Below are 15,822 nucleotides of genomic sequence, written 5' to 3' on the forward strand. Positions count from 1 at the left end.
CGTATATTTGTACCCATAAAGATTCATGCTGGTTTCCATTGGGGGTGTTTTTGGGTGGCAAATATCCTGGTCTATATAAATCATGGGGCCGTCCATTTAATGGAACAGTGATGGATGAGAGCGGATGGGTGAGTATCAGAGCGCTGTTTGAGCTACAGAAGAGGAAGTGTGGCTAATCAGAGTTGACCTCCGTTCGGGGTCACATTGTCTCCACCTGGATCCAGCCATGCAGAAAGCCACAATGAGGACCACATCCTTTGGAGAGGAGACGGAGGATGTGAATAGATCACTGTCAACACAAGTCTAATCCACCAGATGTCAGCAGTGCATTCACACTCATACTATATTTCAACTGAGCAAACCACTCAGCAACTGCTCACAACCAATCAATGAAGGCAGGTATAACATATTACTGTAAAGTCCTCTGGCCCTGTGTGATAGACGATTCAGTCTCATAGAGTTACTGTCTACAGTTAGAGTCCATGTATGCACTGTTAGCATTCCTCTGCTGTCTGTCGTGATGTGCAGTATTTGGAAGAATATTCACAATGTGGAAATGTATTCATCCCCCTTGAAGTTTTTCCTATTTTGTTGCATTACAACCTGTAATTTAAATTGAATTTTATTTGTATTTCATGTAATGGACATACAAAAAATAGTCCAAATTGTTGAAGTGGAATTAATAAAAAAAAACGTGTTTAAAAGAATTCTAAAAAATAAATAACGGAAAAGTGGTGAGTGCATATGTATTCATCCCCTTTGCTATGAAGCCCCTAAATAAGATCTGGTGTACCTTCAGAAGTGACATAATTAGTTAAATAAAGTCCACCTGTGTGCAATCTAAGTGTCACATGATCTGTCACATGATCTCAGTATATATACACCTGTTCTGAAAGGCCCCAGAGTCTGCAACACCACTAAGCAAGGGGTACCACCAAGCAAACGGCACCATGAAGACCAAGGAGCTCTCAAAACAGGTCAGGGGCAAAGTTGTGGAGAAGTACAGATCAGGGTTGGGTTATAAAAAAATATCCGGAACTTTGAACATCCCACGGAGCACCATTAAATCCATTATTAAAAAATGGAAAGAATATGTCACCACAAAAACCTGCCAAGAGAGGGCCGACACCAAAACTCACGGACCAGGCAAGGAGGGCATTCATCAGAGAGGCAACAAAGAGACCAAAGATAACCCTGAAGGAGCTGCAAAGCTCCACAGCCGAGATTGGAATATCTGTCCATAGGACCACTATAAGCCGTACACTCCACAGAGCTGGGCTTTACGGAAGAGTGGCCAGAAAAAAGCCAATGCTTAAAGAAAAAAATAAGCAAACACATTTGGTGTTCGCCAACAGGCATGTGGGAGACTCCCCAAACATATGGAAGAAGGTATTCTGGTCAAATGAGACTACAATTGAGCTTTTTGGCCATCAAGGAAAACACTATATCTGGCGCAAACCCAACACCTCTCATCATCCCGAGAACACCATCCCCACAGTGAAGCATGGTTGTGGCAGCATCATGCTGTGGGGCTGTTTTTCATCGGCAGGGACTGGGAAACTGGTCAGAATTGAAGGAATGATGGATGGCGCTAAATACAGGGAAATTCTTGAGGGAAACCTGTTTCAGTCTTTCAGAGATTTGAGACTGGGAAGGAGGTTCACCTTCCAGTAGGACAATGACCCTAAGCATACTGCTAAAGCAACACTCGAGTGGTTTAGGGGAAAACATTTAAATGTCTTGGAATGGCCTAGTCAAAGCCCAGACCTCAATTCAATTGAGAATCTGTGGTATGACTTAAAGATTGCTGTACACCAGCGGAACCCATCCAATTTGAATGAGCTGGAGCAGTTTTGCCTTGAAGAATGGGAAAAAATCCCAGTAGCTAGATGTGCCAAGCTTATAGAGATATACCTCCAAGAGACTTGCAGCTGTAATTGCTGCAAAAGGTGGCTCTACAAGTTTTCTGTTTTTTTGTCTTATTTCTTGTTTGTTTCACACACAAAAAAATATTTTGCATCTTCAAAGTGGTAGGCATGTTGTGTAAATCAAATGATACAAACCCCCAAAAAAATCTATTTTAATTCTAGGTTGTAAGGCAACAAAATAGGAAAAATGGCAAGGGGGGGTGAATACTTTCGCAAGACACTATAAATAGAGGAGGGGTAGTCTCATTATTGATGTGGGGCCATGAAGGCAGGATTTATGGGACGTGTGTGTGTGGGTGTGTTTGTGTGTGTGTGTGTTTGCTTTTTGAAAATTTATTACAGCCAAAATGCCCAGCTATCTTGTCTCTTTACATACTATTTGATATTCTGATCACAGAAAAATTAAAACAAAGGAATGTTCTCATTTTCACAAACCTTGATTTTCTATTTTCATTCTACTTGTTTTGTTTAATCAACTTTTGTACTTCTATCATCAAGATTAATCTCATCTTTATCTAGACTTGGCAAAGCAATTCTTTATAAATATATTTATGCATTTCAATGTTGTTTTTTATGCTTTTCAATGTAATGAAAATGTTAAGAATCCCAGTCCCGTGTTTTGCTTCAAGCTCCAATGGAGTTGACAGATTTATTTTCTTTATGGTGGACATGTAGCACCGACTATGCCTCCTCCACCTTAGAGCGGAGGTACTCAAGGGACTCCATTATGTGTTGAAGTTCAGGGTTGTTGATTTCTAGGAGCATGCCTGTGATCTTCATAGCACGAGAGGGATGCATGTTCTGGATTCAAGGAAACAGACACAGACCCAGAATCTTTTTCTGTTCCAGGATGGAAACTGTCGGAGGCTCTTGTACTTGGAGATGTGAAGCCATTTGTAGAAGTGGATTACTAACACCAGCTGCGTACTTTCAGTGAGCTTGAGTAGCTGGACTGTGTCTGCATTTGAACTGGCAGGATGCTGGACCAAGAACTGGGTGGCCATCTGCTGAGAAGTCACGTGGTTCTGGGGCTGTGCAGAATTGTTCTGGGCCTGTAGATTAACACATTAGAATAAGCCTATAAGTATGGAATTCCTGTGGTGAAAAAAGGATCCAATTGTCATCCTTGAGTAAAAGTAAAGATACCTTCATTGAAAATGACTCAAGTAAAAGTGAAAGGCACCCAGTAAAATATTACTTGAGTAAAAGTCTAAAAGTATTTGGTTTTACATATACATAAGTACCAAAAGTAAAAGTAACCGTATAAATCATTTAAAATCCCTTATATTAAGCAAACCAGACGTTCTGGAAGTGCGTACTTGCAGTTAGGCTCGCGTAGCTGGACTGTGGCTGCGTCTGCGCTGGCAGGGCGCTTAACTATTAACTGGGTGGCCATTCCCTGAGAGGGAATCTGGGGCTTGGGGGTTGACGGACACATGGTGTTGGGAACGTTCTGGAAGTGCTGTGGCCTGACACCCTGTTTCTGGGCCTGTGCAGTGTGATTCTGTGGCTGTGCAGTGTGGTTCTGGGCCTGTGCAGAGTATGTATGTGTACCTGTATGTGTGTGAGATCCAGAGATATTTCTGGTCTTGCAGTGGTCATACATTCTAACACTCTCAACACTGGTCAGAAGGGCCACATCCCTCTGCCTGGTTTACAGTGGAGATGGTTTAAATTCCATCACCGTTCTTCAGGAGCATACATAGTTTGTATATAATAGTTTCAACAAACAACGCCATTACCTGAATACGTTTAAAGCACAAAAAAACATTCTGATGGTCTAATTATCAGAGCAGCTCCATATCCAGTGTCACTGTGTATGAACCAGTAGATGGTGCTGGTGAATCTTGTCCGCTGGGTGCACCATACAGTACAGTACCGTACAGTCAATCTGCCTGGGGCCAGGGGGCCTCATGCATTACCACAGCAGACAGACAGACCATCAGATGCCAGGAGTGGTTAACCATGGAGGGCCAAGGGTGCAGCGAGAACTGTCAAGATGGGATTCTGTTTCTCAGTTCTCCCGGGGCTGGACACTGTGGTAGGAATATACCCCTCATGTGCAATCACATATGGTAATTGTGCACCTGGAGATTATTTTACAATTGTTTGCAACTGTTGTATATATATACTGCAGGCCTAAATGTGAAGCTCTTCCATGGGAATGGTTCTGAGATAATTTCTATGACCTACTCATTTGGAGAGAGTTGCAGAAAAAAATATTTTGTTGATAAATAAGTTCATGTCAATGTCATGTTTCCATCCAAAGGGTTTTTATTCCCGGGCCTCCAGTGGCTTCCAGAAGTCCAAGAACAACACAAATGATAGCCTCAAGAGGAGAGAGTGCTGAGAGACGGCCACGTCTATCCGTTTTACACTCAGAATTCTATTTCCTCCGCCTGCTAGTAACATTTTTACTACTTTTAAGAGCAAAGTGCTTGGCTTGAATGCTCACAATTATTACCCACTCTCGCTGTCCTCTGAACTTTGTGTGAAGTTCCCCAAATTGCGAGCAGTAATAAAATAGTATATTTCCATGACTGCTCTTGTGACAACGACCGTGGAACCGAGGATATGAGGGTTACTTCCATTGGCCAGTCTCTCTCTTCCATCTGCCATTACCTCACTGTAATAATAACACCATTATTCTCACTAACTAAGATTCCATCCTCAGGCTTTGATGACAGTTGTAGCTCCGCTTCACTTTTTAGGTCTCCTTGCCAAGAGAAAAATGCCTCTGGATATGTGGAGTCTGCTAACATTTCAGGAGAAATGTGTCAAGTCCTTTTCTCATGATGATGAATTCCGTGCCTTCTCCAGGTGCCCGTGTGGAGTTTCATCATAATTTCATTAATCAGACCTCAGACAAATTCATTTTTCCTGTTGTGACGGCATGGGTTATGATCTTTTGTTTCCACAGAAAGAGTACCTTGAGGAATATTTGGATTTCCGTCTGTGACTGCTCCTAAACCACTAACCAGTGAAGAGATACAAAATGTGAGCTGTAGAAAATACATATCGATGTTGGTCAAAGGATAAGCCTTTATTGTTTTATAGGAAATAGAATGAATCACAGAGGCTTGTGGTTTCTCTCACTGGGAAAATGGTGGAGAAGAGAGACTGAATAGATATTACCTAGTCCAACCCAAAGGTCAATAGTAATATATGCACCACAGTTACGGCATTATGATCTGAGGGGTTTACAAGTCATTTTGGGTTTCCAGCATTTATGGTCAGTATTGTTGTCTGTTTGGCTGAACTCTTTTCAACATCGGTTTTGAATATTGATTTTCATGGATCCAAGCAACGTTTTGGACAAATTCAGCATGGAGAAGTTAAGGGGGTTGTGTGAGAAAGAGAGAGAGTTACAGTAAATGTATTCATCCGTTCAGTCGAACAAAAGGAAAAATACACACTTCAGCCCGACCATTTAATGTAAAAACGATACAACAAGGGGACGTTCATAAAACACCATGTTGTTTATTGTTTGGCTACACCTTCTTCCTATGGAGGAAGCCACAGCCATTCATTAGCTGGTGTGGCTAATCATTTATGGAATGGTATTTATATGTTCAATATGGGGCCATTAGCAGCTGACTCTCACAGGCGGCTCAGCAGGAGAGGACAGGGCCTTGTGTGCTGTTGTTATCCAGTCAACACACACGCACACACTCTCCTTGAGCATGGGTGGTCATGGGCCCACTACAGCCCTAACTAACACCCTGGTCCTTGGCACACCTCCCACAACACAGACACACCCCCGCTGCTCAACAAAAACAAACTGCTCCAAATTGTCTTTGTCTTCCGATTACAAACTCCCATTCCACAAGCTGTGCTTTGGTGGCTTGGTAACAAATGTCATATTGATCGAAGACATTTGTTAGGGTGTACTGTAGCATTCCTTATGAAGGACGGCTTTATGCACAGTCAGTTCCATACAGCCATCTTTAAAGGCCCCAATGCTAACCACCCACCCGCCCTAATGGCTGGCCCCAAAACAGGAAAGACCCGAAATATGAGAAACACTTCAATTTTTGACAGAAATATTGAATCCAAGTGGAAACTCCACACTGAAGAATTTGGCCTGTTGGATGTTGTTTTGGTGCGTTGACCAATCCCCATCCAGTAGTCATGGCCACCTATTTGGGTTAAGGGAGCTCCAACGTGACCCTTTGCACTCACAGAGGGACAGCTGTTGCCAGTAGCAACAAACCATGTCCACTCTGGATTGACAACATCAATAAATCCTGACATATTATGCATTCTTCCATTGGTAGATAATACAGAAATGCTTCTACTATTGCGTATTGGTTCCATTTTACATGGTTAGTGTGGAGGAGTCAAAGTCAAAACAGTCTGGTGTATGTCAAGCTAATAGAGGATGGGCGGGCCTGCTTCACTGGGCTAATTTGCTCTCGGAGCCAGGTTGAGACGCTCCTGTAGGCTATAGCTATGATAAGATCATGACAGGACAGAGATTGGCTATACTTAGGGCCCTGAGTTTTTCCTGGTCAGGTCATGTGGTTAAGAAAAACCCAGGGCCCTAGCTATACTTCCATAGCTGTTGTGTTGGTGCTCAGCCATGCTTGAAGTGTTCTTGTAGCAAGCGAGGTCCACCGTTATAAGGATGATTTAACAGGGGATGAGGAGTCTGGTTACAGGATCTTTATAGCCCCCAGACAGACGAGTGGACAAATAATGCAAAGCGAAGAAGAGGTTGGTTTTAAAGGACAGCTGTGCAACTATACCCTGAAAAGTAGTAAAATATATGTTATAGGATGTCACCATAGCTTAGGGTAACAACACTATACTACCTTTATGTCCGCTAGTATGTCCGTCTAACAAACTAGAACAGTAGAGATTAAGATTCAATAGTAGATCATCTTGCTTCGGTTCCAAAGCTGTCAAAAGAACTCAGGACAACAAAAACTTTTTCCCACTACTTTCAGCTCTATAAAGTGTGAAAATGGCGGAATAAAAGTAAAGTAGCTGAAAATAGCATGCTTCTCTGTCGGAACAAGTTGTAAAAATGTCACCTCCACTTTGCAATTGTTTAGATAAAGGTTGTAAAATAAGAGCTTGTTGTCTGTGCGTGCATGTTGGCTGTCTGAGGTCTTTAATCAAGGTCATTTAAGACTTTAAAGCTTCAGAAACTTGGCTCTGCTATAGTATCTTAAGATTTGATACACATACTATTCAGTGGCTTACTTTAGTCCCCATATCATCAATAATACCTACTGTCCATGCATTTCTATAACATCATTTTCTGAACAATTGTTTAAAATAGTAATCGTTTTTCTTTTCGTTCAAAAGGTGGAGTCCATTTCTTGTCAACCCTTAATGGGTACAGTTGTTTTGAGTCTGAAGTGTGACAGCATGACAGAGTGATCCAGGACAAATTCCTGCTCTTGCCTAGACAACTCCTCAGAGGGCAAGACGCGCCTTTGTCTGAGCAAAATAAATCTCACTGTCTAGACAACTGCACTATACAGATGACAATAAACTCCACACTTACACACACTTACAGTACACAAGTACACAAATAAACACACTCATACATACACATGCAAACCACACACACGCAATCACACACAAAGAGTACACACATACTGTACATACACAAAAAGGGTGCTGTCTAGAACCTAAAAAGGTTATTCAGCTGTCCCTATAGGAGAACCCTTTGAAGAACCCTTTTGGGTTCCATGTAGAACCCTTTCCACAGAGGGTTCTACAAAAGGGTTCTACCTGGAACCAAAAAGAGTTCTACCTGGAACCAAAAAGGGTTCTCCTATGGGGACAGCTGAAGAACCCTTTTGGAACCCTTTTTTTCTAAGAGTGTAGAGCAATGCACAAAGTATGCAAATACTGTAAATTGACCGCAGGTTGTTGTGGGTGCAGACTTGAATGCCATAAGTGATTATGATGACATGTCTGCCCCCATGGCAACATTGGGTTTGACTCACTCCATCTTGCACACGGTAGCAGATTGAGTGCACTGCAGTTAAGCTCCTTGACATGCAACACTGAGATTGTTTTGGAGACCGCTCACAAAACCTCGGCATATGACCCGCAGCTTCAGAACACATCTATTTTTGTGACATGTTTTGTTTATTTGCTTTGCCCGCAGGACTTATCCGTCTCAACAGCGCCTCTCAAAGTGTTTGTTTTTTCATGTGCAGTCAATTAAGGTTAATGTGATAGACACTAAGAGACAGAGTAAGGCAGCCCCCTGACGAAACACTGATTGGCTACCAAACACTTCAAACAGGTGCTGGGACATGCAACCCCAGAGCAAGGCCTCGGGTTAAGAATTGTCAACGACGTCTGCAGAGTGCCTTTGAAATGAAGATGTGAGGCAGAATATTGGCAGACTTTTGCAGACTTTGTTTGCGCGAGTCTGTCCAAAACACTGTCCAATTCTCTGTATGAATACTTCCATATTTTTGGAGCAGAACCTGTAAGTCTATTTGTGCAGAATGGAGATAGGTGTTGTCATGGGAGAGGAGAAGATTCTGGAAGTGTTCCTAGAGTAATCTCGTTGCGGGGGGGGGGGGGAGGAATATAGCTTGGACTCCTGTATCTCGGCACCGTGGTCCAAGCTATGACAGCTCTGAGGCGCTGGATAAATGGGCCGCCGTAAGTGAATCCTCAGCAGGAAATTGAGTAGTAATCTACGTTTTCACCCCTCAATCGAATAACACGCAAAGTGGAGACCAAAATCCCACCAAAACCTACACGCTACAAGACAGACAGTGACCATTGAAAGGAAAATCCCCCCATCAGATTGATGTGCAGGCCTTCAAAGCGAAACCTGCAGAGTTCTTCAAGCATATCCCCTGTGCACGAATGAGCTCCATTTCAAACCAGAAAAGGGAATATACTGTTTTATTTGAATGAGCACTCCGACATGGTCTCAGGGCAATTCGTGTTATTCTGTACGTATATCTGTATTACTCCATTTTGTAATTATATATTACGTTAGGTTACATTATGAATGGAATAGCGGTCGTACAATATCATACAAATTCGAGGACGTATAGTATCATACGTCTTACCCGGTTGTACAATAGCATACGAATTGGATGTTGTAACTTATCATAAATCTTGGAGGACGTATAGTATTATAAGTCTTTCTCTGAGACCAGGTTAAATGTTGCGGAACAAAGGAGATTTACGGGGAGAATTTACGCTGGCGGTTACGAGAACTAACGACAAAGGTTAGGATAATTTATGTAAAAGGTTAGGAGTACTAAAACGACAAAGGTTACGTGAATTTACGTATAGATGTCGGATCTTACTTTGATTACTCTTTTGTCGCAGAAAATGTTCTGCGTCTCAGGAAATTCCAATGAGCCTTGTGATTTAGATACGTTCACTGAAAACCTACAGTTCTGTTTCTCTCCAAGCTGGGGCAGTCGAGTTATTCGTACTAGTGCCAGCTATCAAAATCATCCTCCCTCTCTCGCTTGCGCAAATGCACCAGACAGAATATTAATAGATGTCCTACTGCTACTGTAGGCCTATATGTCCTATTACTGCAACGTTCAAATGTACCAAAATGTATCTGAAATGCATCGATACACATCAACAACCGTCATTTTATATAGCTTAATAACACAAGATAGATATTGGTCTCCACTTCGACATACAAGTGAATGGCGCCGGAGAAGATGGCTGCCGTTTTACAGCCCCCTAACCAATTGTACTATTATGTGTGTTTTTTCGCGTTATTTGCAATTGATTCTGTACATAATGTTTCTGCCACCGTCTCTTATGACCAAAAATAGCTTCTAGATATCAGGACAGCGATTACTCACCTCGTATTGGACGAAGATATTTTCTTCAAGGATGCAAAGGATATTCTACAGACACCCGACAAGGCCCAAATCCCTGTCATTCGCATGAGAAAGAGACGGAGATATCATGGACGTAGGTCGGGGTGCCTTGTAAGGATCCGACAGCGAGCGAGTAAACGCTTCCATCAATCCTATTAGCCAATGTTCAATCATTTGAAAATAAATTGGACGACCTAAGATCAAGGTTATCCTACCAACGGGACATTAAAAACTGTAATATCTTATGTTTCACCGAGTCGTGGCTGAACGACGACATGGATAACAAACAGCTGGCGGGATACACGCCACATCGGCAGGATAGAATGGCTGACTCCGGTAAGACAAGGGGTGGTGGTCTGTGTATATTTGTAAACAACAGCTGGTGCATAAAATCTAATACCTAATCTAATAGGAAGTCTCAAGGTTTTGCTCGCCTGTGGTAGAGTATCTCATGATAAGCTGTAGACCACACTATTTGCCAAGTGAGTTTTCATCCATATTTTTCGTAGCTGTCTATTTACCACCCCCAAACCGATGCTGGCACTAAGATTGCACTCAATGAGCTGTATAAGGCCAATAAGTAAACAGGAAAACGCTCATCCAGAGGCAGCGCTCCTGGTGGCCGGGGACTTTAATGCAGGGAAACTTAAATCCGTTCTACCAAATTTCTACCAGCATGTTAAATGTGCAACCAGAGGGAAAAAAAACTCTAGACCACCTTTACTCCACACACAGAGATGCGTACAAAGCTCTCCCTCGCCCTCCATTTGGCAAATCTGACCATAACTATATCCTCCTGATTCCTGCTTATAAGCCAAAACTAAAGCAGGAAGCACCAGTGACTTGGTTAATAAGGAAGTGGTCAGATGACGCAGATGCTAAGCTACAGGACTGTTTTGCTAGCACAGACTGGAATATGTTCCGGGATTCTTCCGATAACATTGAGGAGTACACCACATCAGTCACTGGCTTCATCAATAAGTGCATCGATGACATCGTCCCCACAGTGACCGTATGTACATAGCCCAACCAGAAGCCATGGATTACAGGCAACATCCACACTGAGCTAAAGGGTAGAGCTGCCGCTTTCAAGGAGCGGGACTCTAACCCGGACGCGTATAAGAAATCCCGCTATGCCCTCCGATGAACCATCAAACAGGCAAAGAGCCAATACAGGACTAAGATTTAATCATACTACACTGGCTCCGATGCTCGTCGGATGTGGCAGGGCTTGAAAACTATTACAGACTACAAAGGGAAGCACAGCCGCGAGCTGCCCAGTGACACAAGCCTACCAGATGAGCTAAATCACTTCTATGCTCGCTTCGAGGCAAGCAACACTGAAGCATGCATGAGAGCACCAGCTGTTCCGGATGACTATGTGATCACGCTCTCCGTAGCCGATGTGAGTAAGACTTTTAAGCAGGTCAACACTCACAAGGCCGCAGGGCCAGACGGATTACCAGGACGTGTACTCCGAACATGCGCTGACATGTCCCTGACTGAGTCTGTAATACCAACATGTTTCAAGCAGACCACCATAGTCCCTGTGCCCAAGAACACTAAGATAACCTGCCTAAATGACTACCGACCCATAGCACTCACGTCTGTAGCCATGAAGTGCTTTGAAAGGCTGGTCATGGCTCACATCAACCCCATTATCCCAGAAACCCTAGACCCACTCCAATTTGAATACCGGCCCAACAGATCCACAGATGATGCACTCTCTATTGCACTCCACACTGCCCTTTCCCACCTGGACAAGAGGAACACCTACCTGAGAATGCTATTCATTGACTACAGCTCAGCATTCAACACCATAGTGCCCTCAATGCTCATCACTAAGCTAAGGACCCTGGGTCTAAACACCTCCCTCTGCAACTAGATCCTGGACTTCCTGACGGGCCGCCCCCCAGGTTGTAAGGGTAGGTAACAACACATCTGCCACGCTGATCCTCAACACGGGGCCCCTCAGGGGTGCGTGCTCAGTCCCCTCCTGTACTCCCTGTTCACCCATGACTGCATGGCCAGGAACAACTCCAACACCTTCATTAAGTTTGCCGACGACACATCAGTGGTAGGCCTGATCACCGACAAATATGAGACAGCCTATAGGGAGGAGGTCAGAGACCTGGCCGTGTGGTGCCAGCATAACAACCTCTCCCTCAACGTGATCAAGACAAAGGGGATGATTGTGGACTACAGGAAAAAAAAGAGGACTGAGCACGCCCCCATTCTCATTAACGGGGCTGTAGTGGAACAGGTTGAGAGCTTCAAGTTCCTTGGTGTCCACATCACCAACAAACTATCATGGTCCAAACACATCAAGACAGTCGTGAAGAGGGCATGACAAAGCCTATTCCCCCTCAGGAGATTTGGCATGGTTCCTCAGATCCTCAAAAAGTTATACAGCTGCACCATCGAGAGCATCCTGACTGGTTGCATCACCACCTGGTATGGCAACTGCTCAGCCTCCGACCACAAGGCACTACAGAGGGTAGTGCGTACGGCCCAGTACATCACTGGGGCAAAGCTTCCTGCCATCCAGGACCTCTATACCAGGCGGTGTATGAGGAAGGCCCTAAAAAGACTCCAGCCACCCTAGTCATAGACTGTTCTCTCTGCTACCGCACGGCAAGCGGTACCGGAGCGCCAAGTCTAGGTCCAAAAGGACAGAAAATCATGGCTACCCGGACTATTTGCATTGCCCCCCACCCCCTCTTTTACGCTGCTGCTACGCTGTTTATAATCTCTGCATAGTCACTTTAACTCTACACACATGTACATATTACCTCAATTACCTCGACTAACCAGTGCCCCTGCACATTGACTCGGTAGCGGTACCCCCTGTATATTGCCTCCCTACTGTTATTTTATTTTACTGCTGCTCTTTAATTATTTGCTATTTCTATTTTTTATTTATCTATTTTTTACTTAACACATTTTTTTCCTGCATTGTTGGTTAAGGGCTTGTAAGTAAGCATTTCACTGTAAGGTCTACACCTGTTGTATTCAGCGCATGTGGCAAATCAAATTTGATTTGATTTGAAGTGTATCCAGAATGCAGCCAGCAGTACATTAGGCTACACCTAAAGTATAGCCTGCTGTAGCCTTTCAAAACAAATTGCACACATAGGTCTATAATCTCAGATGTAAAGGCAAGATTAAATGAACAATAGTGAGGTAGCCTACAGAAAGGAGCGCAATGGCGCATGAGAGAAAGCGACTGATTTTAAAAACACAAAAACACGCAAAAAACACATCCCATGATTTTTTAGGTCTACAGTATATGCTATCGAAAAAGCACACATTTTAAGGTTTCTAGCAAACCTAAGATTACAGATGAACTGTCAAAATTGAGTTAAATCGTGGCCTGGGGTGGTCTAGGACGCACATATAGGCCTACCATGTCGGTGTGGGTTCGATTCAGGACCACTCTCTTCTGGCACAAATAACAATCCTCAGATTGACTTGATTATGTTACACATTCCAAATATGGCTAGTCCAGGGATATTTTACCCCTGATCTTGATAAGAAATGACCATACCAGACACTTTTATTTTAAAGACAGTTGTATTTAATGGATAACATAAATAGGAAACAAATTAAATAACAACAATAGGCTACACCAACATTAGTTTCCATTCATTTGCCGGGGTAAACAAGGAAATACTTTATTTCCAGTCGTTCGTTCTAAATGTTCCATTGCCATACTGGCTGGCAACGTTCTTATCCCTTGCTTGCTAGCTAGCCAACTATGGCTAACTTACAGTTTCGTCAAAAAGTGCAGCCAGAAGAACAGCAAGTAAGTAGCGGCATTTGCGTTTGTTTAAGCTGTTTTCTAGTGACATTTATTTGGATACATCCATAACAATGGACTAATGAGGCTCGATTTCGCCTGGCATAGAAAATGTGCTGTCTCATCCCAACTCCTGACACGTTCATTACTATGGGACAGCTGGCGATCGAATTTCAATATTGAAACAATGTTGCAAATGTCGGAGTGACAGACAGCAAGGTTTATACAAATCTCTGCTGTTGAAAACAAAATGTTAGTGTAAAAGAAATGTGAGATAATGTCTAGATGCTTTTTATAGTGGAGATCAAGTTTTTAAAGTGCCTGGCTGGGCTGATGAGACAGTGGATTGTGCAGTCAGATGGAACAGAGTAAATAGGCATTTTAACGTCATAGATTTAGCCGGTGATCACTTTTGGAATAGACACTGGCTGGAATGCGGTTTTAACCAATCCGCATTCAGGATTAGACCCACCCGTTGTATAATGTTACATAATGAAAGGTGTGAAAACCGATAATAGGCTAGCCTACTGTTTCTGTTTCCCTGGCTGAGTTGATGAGCTGATTTGGGCCATCAGTTGATTGACAGATGTAGGCCTACTGTAAAGCGATAAACTTTCATCCAGTGTGGATGCTCACCCACGTTTTTTAGCTAGGCTATGTATAATTTGTTAATATAGTTATGGTCTTTGGTGTGGATGGGCCTTACAGTAGCTGAGAATTCCATTGCTAAACTGTTATGCGCCTGCTACAGTAGCATAGGCCTACTGTACTTTCAGTTTGATTCCGGAATTTGAAGTCGTCCTTGTTGTGGATTGAAAGCCTGTATTGTGTGGCTTTAATATTTAATTTTGTAAAGCTGTCAAGATGTTTATCCAAAGACGATTTTGTTGAGCTGAGACACTTCTTTGATGTGTAAGTTATCAGGCTAAATTATTTTACTTCTTGAAAACATTGAAATAAACGCAATTAACTTGGGGCCCAATGTAGGATATAGGCTATCTAAATTAATTGAAAAATTAACAACTCCTCTACTCATTCAGTGCTTTATTCAAGTGAAAGTCAATTTATTATAATCCACATAAGAATTCACACGAGACGCGCTGTAACCTGCACATAGCCTACATAGGCTACTTGAACTGGCGCCCAGTGGACCTGCAGTCTAAGGTAGCGGTGCCTGGGTAAAATCACTGGGAAAGAAATGCCATAATTTATTACAACCTATTTGTTGTGATAATTGCATTGTTTTCTCTATAACCTGTTAGTTAATATGCCTTGTGACCGTGATATATAGGCCTAAGACAGAGATAATAAGAAGACACAGTGGCAGAATAAATTCAACCACACCTTTGTTTCATCACAAAACAAACAAAACAAGAGAGCAACCTCTGTACGGTGAAGTCCACAGAGCGTATTGCATGTAACAAACAGTTACATGACCTACAGCATGGTCAAGCAAATCCAGAAAATCACATTGTATGATTTTTAAGTAATTAATTTGCATTTTATTGCATGACATAAGTATTTGATCACCTACCAACCAGTAAGAATTCCATCTCTCACAGACCTGTTAGTTTTTCTTTAAGAAGCCCTCCTGTTCTCCACTCATTACCTGTATTAACTGCACCTGTTTGAACTCGTTACCTGTATAAAAGACACCTGTCCACACACTCAATCAAACAGACTCCAACCTCTCCACAATGGCCAAGACCAGAGAGCTGTGTAAGGACATCAGGGATAAAACTGTAGACCTGCACAAGGCTGGGATGGGCTACAGGACAATAGGCATGCAGCTTGGTGAGAAGGCAACAACTGTTGGCGCAATTATTAGAAAATGGAAGAAGTTCAAGATGACGGTCAATCACTCTCGGTCTGGGGCTCCATGCAAGATCTCACCTCGTGGGGCATCAATGATCATGAGGAAGGTGAGGGATCAGCCCAGAACTACACGGCAGGACCTGGTCAATGACCTGAAGAGAGCTGGGACCACAGTCTCAAAGAAAACCATTAGTAACACACTACGCCGTCATGGATTAAAATCCTGCAGCGCACGCAAGGTCCCCCTGCTCAAGCCAGCACATGTCCAGGCCCGTCTGAAGTTTGCCAATGACCATCTGGATGATCCAGAGGAGGAATGGGAGAAGGTCATGTGGTCTGATGAGACAAAAATATAGATTTTTGGTCTAAACTCCACTCGCCGTGTTTGGAGGAAGAAGAAGGATGAGTACAACCTCAAGAACACCATCCCAACCGTGAAGCATGG

This window comes from Coregonus lavaretus (genome assembly GCF_964263955.1).
Source record: "Coregonus lavaretus genome assembly, chromosome: 25".
Classification (NCBI taxonomy): Eukaryota; Metazoa; Chordata; class Actinopteri; order Salmoniformes; family Salmonidae; genus Coregonus; species Coregonus lavaretus.